Genomic DNA, 7,720 nt, shown 5'->3' on the forward strand with positions numbered 1-7,720 from the left:
TGGGAGAGCGAGAGAGGGGGGGGGGGGTTGGGAAAGCGATAGAGAGAGAAAGGCAGCCGAAGGCAGACCTGGCTCTCAAGAGAAGACAGGCTATGTGCACACTGCCCACAAAATGAGGTGGAAACTGAGCTGCACTTCCTAACCTCCTGCCAAATGTATGACCATAGAGACACATATTTCCCTCAGATTATACAGATACACGAAGAATTTGAAAACAAATCCAATTTTGGTAAACTCCCATATCTATTGGGTGAAATACCACAGTGTTCCATCACAGCAGCAAGATGTGACCTGTTGCCACAAGAAAAGGGCAACCAGTGAAGAACAAACACCATTGTAAATACAACCCATATTTATGTTTATTTATTTTCCCTTTCGGACTTTAACTGTTTAATAATAATAATATGACATTTGTAATGTCTTTATTCTTTTGGAACTTTTGTGAGTGTAATGTTTACGGTTCATTTGTTATTGTTTATCATCTAGTTCACTTGCTTTGGCAATGCTAACATATGTTTCCCATGCCAATAATGCCCTTAAATTGAAATGAGAGTCAGAGAGAGAGCGAGAGAGAAAAATGAGAAAACGAGAAAGATAAAAGAGAACAAGATGGTAAAGGAGGAATACTCTAACCCAGGCCTGGGCAATTATTTTCCATGGAGGGCCACATTAGAATGTATTTTTGCCATCGCGGGCGAGAATCATATTACAGGATTATACATCATGTGTATGACTGTGTTGACAGATATATCTGCTGTAAATCAAATTCAGATATGCTACTCATTTGACTTTTTTTACACGCACAAAAATAAACCACATCCATGTTCTCATTTTGGTTGGTATTTTCATTATTAAACATGCAATGAACTACATGGAGGGGAATGTACACTGTGCATTTAGCACCACGGACAGAACTCTTGTTAACGGGTATGCACAAAAACACAAGAAAGAGGTCAACATTACATTTAAACTACTCAATCAGTGTGAGGAGTGAAGTCTCTGATGGGCATTGACTAGAGCAGTGAAGTCAGGTATAGTTTCTGACGTCGCTATGCACAGGATTGCTGAGAGGTGAGAGTCAGTAAGAGATGATCTGTGCCTTGACTTGTTATATTTCATTACTGAAAATGTCTGTTCACATACATAGGTATGAGATACATAGGTACACATACATAGGTTGACCCAAACAGTACAAACATCTTCTGAGCATGACCCCTAATCTTTGGAAAGTCTTGTTCATCGAGAGACGCACATAACCTCGTCAGTGACATTGTTTTGAATAGTTCTCCAATCACTGCATCAGACTGAAGATTGATAAGCTCAAGTTGCAGGTTAGTGGGAGCGTTATCTACATTAAAGGTGAAAGGAGAGGAAACCAACAGGATGTCATTTTCCAACACTTTGAAATCCTCAAAATGATGAGAAAACTCACCGTTCAAAGCACACAGCAGTGATGTATACTTCTCCCACAGGTCATCTGATAGGGAACAGACTAGTAGTGTCGGAAGGTCATCTGATAGGGAACAGACTAGTAGTGTCGGAAGGTGGGTGAGATTGTTGGCTTCTACTTGGCGGGACAGGATGAGTCATTTTCCCTTGAAGGCTTTGACAAGGCTGTACATCTGACGTGCAAAAAGGCCCTTCCCTTGTAGTTTTGAATTCAGTTCATTCACGAGGGCCATGATGTCCACAGTGAAGGCAAAATCAGCCAACCATTCTTTATCTTGCAGTTGAGGGAAATCCACATATTTTCCTTTCATTTAAGCACCTTCCCCAAACTCAGTCATCTCATGTTTGGGTGGTAGGGAAGATCTGCATGACCCGACCCCGTCTCTTCCAACAGTGACACAAACATATGGTTAAAAGATTTTGCTCTTATGAAGTTTATCACATTAGTGACTGTATCCACAACATGGCTCATTTTCAGAACACATTTACAGATCATCTCTGTGTTCAGCTCAGCTACTTGATCTTGTATCCTTTTCAAAAAAAAAGATTCCTGCCAAGTTTGACGACCCATCAGTGGTCACACTGGATAACTTTTCAAACCTCAGACCCAGCTTTGCCACACACTTATTAACCTCCTCCAATAAATATTTCCCTGGGGTTGTGCTCTTCATTGACTGCAATGAAGCAAGTTCCTCTGTAATTTCAAAGTCCGGGGTTATGAATATCAACAACTGCGCCGTGTCACGTGCATCACTGCTCTTATCCAGGGCCAAGGATAAATAGGTGAAATCCTTTACCTTGTCTTTCAACTGTTGTTCCATATTCTCTGCAATTATCATGACACAGTGTGAGACCCAGATGCAGACACAGGAGGCAGATAACAATGTTTATTAATCCAAAAGGAGAAGACAAGAGGTCGTGGACAGGCAAAAGTTCAAAACCAGATCAGAGTCCAGGAGGTACAGAGTGGCAGACAGGCTCGTGGTCAAGGCAGGGAGAATGGTCAGGCAGGTGGATACAAAGTCCAGAAACAGGCAAGGGTCAAAACCAGGAGGACTAGAAAAATAAGAAATGCAAAAAGCAGGAGAACAGGAAAACCGCCACTTGGAAACATACAAGACGAACTGGCAGAGAGACAGGAAACACAGGGATAAATACACTGGGGAAAATCAGCAACACCTGGAGGGGGTGGAGACAATCACAAGGACAGGTGAAACAGATCAGGGCGTGACAGTGATGTCCTCAACACGCCGTGTCACTGTTCGTCTTGCCAGGGAAACATTTTCAAACAGCTCTTTCTTGTCAGGGCAAAGTATTGCTGCAGAGTCAATTAAACATTATTTAATGAATTCGCCCCCAGCAAATGGCTTGCTATGTTTAGCAATTTTGTGGGACAGTACATAGCGATCTCTCGCAATTTCATTGTTCGCTGAATGCAGTTCTGTGAAAAGTCCTAGCTGCTTCTGTATCTGAGAAAGCAATTCGATGCACTTGCCCTCTACTCATATTCCTATATTTCTCTGCATGCTTTGTCTGGAAGTGTCGGGACAAGTTGTAGTCTTTCAAGACAGTGATGCTCTCTTTGCACACTTACCACACAGCTTTCCCTGATACCTCAGTAAAGAAATATTTCAATGTCCACTCTTGCTGGAACAATCTACATTCATTGTCTACTTTCCTTCTCTTTGAAATCTTTGAAAAATGAATTTATGCGCAATTTCTAGCTAGCTACTATTTGTGACGTGTGTGTCAGCCTGTCAGTCACGGTCTCTCCTCGTGCAGTTGTTATTTCAAAATAAATGTCCCACAAGCGGTGGGAGTTAAATCATTCCTCAAAAGTGAGTATTCATTGGGCTTTTAATTTGAATAACAAATATGTTTTTCAAAACGTTACGAATCGCCAATTCTTAATGTGATCTGAGCACCATTCCACGAGCCGTGGGACGGGCCGTTCTTTGCCCAGGCCTGCTCTAACCTGTTCTATGGAGAGTTCTTTGCTGGCGGTTCCTGCTATCTCAGAGATCTTGCCAACGTGTTTTCGCAGATTTCTGAATCATGAATTCACTGGCAATGGAGAGGTGCAAGGCCTGCATCCAGCAATGTCACGAGTTACGTGACCCGTTTTTGAAGCTGTTTCAGTACAGCTCTATACGGAGAGAGAAGGGGAGAGGGCAAACTCGATTGAACTAGTTTCAATGTATGGAATCACTTGGTAGTTTCTGGATTTTGGGTAAACTTCTCCTTTAAGTAGTTATATGGTATTTTATTAAATTATCTCTTATCTGTGTGAAGCGAGACTTACAGCCATAAAGAGGGTTTGGTACCATGTAAATGGACACTATGGATTCAGTCCTGTAACCTCAGTCATTAGCACTGACTGTCATAATGATTGACAATATTGCACCTGACACAGAGATTGAAGGAGGAGTATCAGCTTTAATTTTGCAGACAGATTGTAGCTTCCATCAATGTAATTGTTTGCATCATTTTCAATCCCCCATATATTTTAGGGGGTAAATATACAGAACCAGTCAAAAGTTTGGACACACCTACTCAGTGGTGTTTTGTTTTGATATTTTAACTATTTCTACATTGTAGAATAATAGTGAAGACATCAAAACTATGAAATAACATATTTTGAATCATGTAGTAACCAAAGAGTGTTAAAACAAATCAAAATATATTTTATATTTGAGATTCTTCAAAGTAGCCACCGTTTGCCTTGATGACAGCTTTGCACACTCTTGGCATTCTCTCAACAAGTTGCATGAGGTAGTCACCTGAAATGCATTTCAATTAACAGGTGTGCCTTGTTAAAAGTTCATTTGTGGAATTTTTTTCCTTCTTAATGTGTTTGAGCCGGTGTGTTGTGACAAGGTAGGGGTGGTATTGTAACGATCGTCTGTGGTGGAAGAAGGTGAGGACCAAAGTGCAACGTGGTAAGTGTTCATGTTTTTTACAAAATAACTGAACACTGAACAAAACAATAAAACGACAAACGAACAGTCCCGTAAGGTGAATGAAAAAACACTAAAACAGGAAATAATCACCCACCAAACACAAGTGGGAAAAGGCTACCTAAGTATGATTCTCAATCAGAGACAACGAACGACACCTGCCTCTGATTGAGAACCATACCAGGCCAAACACAAAACCACAACATAGAAAAAAGAACAGACTACCCACCCCAACTCACACCCTGACCAAACTAAAACAAAGACATAACAAAAGAACTAAGGTCAGAACGTGACAGGTATACAGAATATAGCCCTATTTGGTAAAAGACCAAGTCCATATTATGGCAAGAACAGCTCAAATAAGCAAAGAGAAATGACAGTCCATTACTTTAACACATGAAGGTCAGTCAATAGAATGCCAAATGTGTGTCAGCTTTCTTCCAGACGTGACGCTTGGCATTCAGGCCAAAATGTTCAATCTTGGCTTCATCAGACCAGAGAATCTTGTTTCCGTTTATCTCCTCTACCATAAAGGCCTGTTTGATGGAGTCCTGCAGAGCTGATTGTCCTTCTGAAAGGTTCTCCCATCTCCACAGAGGAACTCTAGAGCTCTGTCAGAGTGATCATGGGGTTCTTGGTCACCTCCCTGACCAAAGTATCAGGGATGCAAACTGGTGAGGGCCCAAAAAGGTGACACTTTTTTTGTTGTTGCACTGAAACATACAAAACATCCCTGCTAGGGGGAAATGCAGGTTTTAACTAACTAAACTACTGAAAGAGCTGCTTCTTGTGCTTGGCCCTCCTATGTTGAACATAATAAACGGCTCTCTATCCACCAGATGTGTACCAAACTCACTAAAAGTGGCAGTAATAAAGCCTCTCTTGAAAAAGCCAAACCTTGACCAAGAAAATATAAAAAACCATCGGCCTATATCGAATCTTCCATTCCTCTCAAAATGTTTAGAAAAGGCTGTTGCGCAGCAACTCACTACCTTACTGAAGACAGACAATGTATACGAAATGCTTCAGTCTGGTTTTAGACCCCATCATAGCACTGAGACAGCAAGTTGGTAAATGACATTTTAATGGCATCGGACCGAGGCTCTGCATCTGTCCTCGTGCTCCTAGACCTTAGTGCTGCTTTTGATACCATCGATCACCACATTCTTTTGGAGAGATTGGAAACACAAATTGGTCTACACGGACAAGTTCTGGCCTGGTTTAGATCTTATCTGTCAGAAAGATATCAGTTTGTCTCTGTGAATGGTTTGTCCTCTGACAAATCAACTGTAAATTTCGGTGTTCCTCAAGGTTCCGTTTTGGAACCACTATTGTTTTCACTATATATTTTACCTCTTGGGGATGTTATTCGAAAACATAATGTTAACTTTCACTGCTATGCAGATGACACACAGCTGTACATTTCAATGAAACATGGTGAAGCCCAAAAATTGCCCTTGCTAGAAGCATGTGTTTCAGACATAAGGAAGTGGATGGCTGCAAACTTTCTACTTTTAAACTCGGACAAAACAGAGATGCTTGTTCTAGGTCCCAAGAAACAAAGAGATCTTCTGTTGAATCTGACAATTAATCTTAATGGTTGTACAGTCGTCTCAAATAAAACTGTGAAGGACCTCGGCGTTACTCTGGACCCTGATCTCTCTTTTGAAGAACATATCAAGACCATTTCAAGGACAGCTTTTTTCCATCTACGTAACATTGCAAAAATCAGAAACTTTCTGTCCAAAAATGATGCAGAAATATTAATCCATGCTTTTGTCACTTCTAGGTTAGACTACAGCAATGCTCTACTTTCCGGCTACCCGGATAAAGCACTAAATAAACTTCAGTTAGTGCTAAATACGGCTGCTAGAATCCTGACTAGAACCAAAAAATGTGATCATATTACTCCAGTGCTAGACTCTATACACTGGCTTCCTGTCAACGCAAGGGCTGATTTCAAGGTTTTACTGCTAACCTACAAAGCATTACATGGGCTTGCTCCTACCTATCTCTCTGATTTGGACCTGCCGTACATACCTACACGTACGCTACGGTCACAAGACGCAGGCCTCCTAATTGTCCCTAGAATTTCTAAGCAAACAGCTGGAGGCAGGGCTTTCTCCTATAGAGCTTCATTTTTATGGAACGGTCTGCCTACCCATGTCAGAGACGCAAACTCGGTCTCAACCTTTAAGTCTTTACTGAAGACTCATCTCTTCAGTGGGTCATATGATTGAGTGTAGACTGGCCCAGGAGTGGGAAGGTGAACGGAAAGGCTCTGGAGCAACGAACCACCCTTGCTGTCTCTGCCTGGCCGGTTCCCCTCTTTCCACTGGGATTCTCTGCCTCTAACCCTATTACAGGGGCTGAGTCACTGGCTTACTGGGGCTCTCTCATGCCGTCCCTGGAAGGGGTGCGTCACCTGAGTGGTTGATTCACTGATGTGGTCATCCTGTCTGGGTTGGCGCCCCCCCCCCCCCCTTGGGTTGTGCCGTGACGGAGATCTTTGTGGGCTATACTCAGCCTTGTCTCAGGATGGTAAGTTGGTGGTTGAAGATATTCCTCTAGTGGTGTGGGGGCTGTGCTTTGGCAAAGTGGGTGGGATATATCCTTCCTGTTTAGCCCTGTCCGGGGGTGTCCTCAGATGGGGCCACAGTGTCTCCTGACCCCTCCTGTCTCAGCCTCCAGTATTTATGCTGCAGTAGTTTATGTGTCGGGGGGCTAGGGTCAGTTTGTTATATCTGGAGTACTTCTCCTGTCCTATTCGGTGTCCTGTGTGAATCTAAGTGTGCTCTCTCTAATTCTCTCCTTCTCTCTTTCTTTCTCTCTCTCGGAGGACCTGAGACCTAGGACCATGCCCCAGGACTACCTGACATGATGACTCCTTGCTGTCCCCAGTCCACCTGACCGTGCTGCTGCTCCAGTTTCAACTGTTCTGCCTTATTAATATTCGACCATGATGGTCATTTATGAACATTTGAACATCTTGGCCATGTTCTGTTATAATCTCCACCCGGCACAGCCAGAAGAGGACTGGCCACCGCACATAGCCTGGTTCCTCTCTAGGTTTCTTCCTAGGTTTTGGCCTTTCTAGGGAGTTTTTCCTAGCCACCGTGCTTCTACACCTGCATTGCTTGCTGTTTGGGGTTTTAGGCTGGGTTTCTGTACAGCACTTTGAGATATCAGCTGATGTACGATGGGCTATATAAATAAATTTGATTTGATTTGATACACGACCCATCTCTGTGTGTAAAATAAAAAGTGGTTCATGTGAACCTAACTCACAGCTAAAAACTGTAAAGAAATCAATC

This window comes from Oncorhynchus kisutch, linkage group LG16, assembly GCF_002021735.2.
Source record: "Oncorhynchus kisutch isolate 150728-3 linkage group LG16, Okis_V2, whole genome shotgun sequence".
In the NCBI taxonomy this organism is placed as follows: domain Eukaryota; kingdom Metazoa; phylum Chordata; class Actinopteri; order Salmoniformes; family Salmonidae; genus Oncorhynchus; species Oncorhynchus kisutch.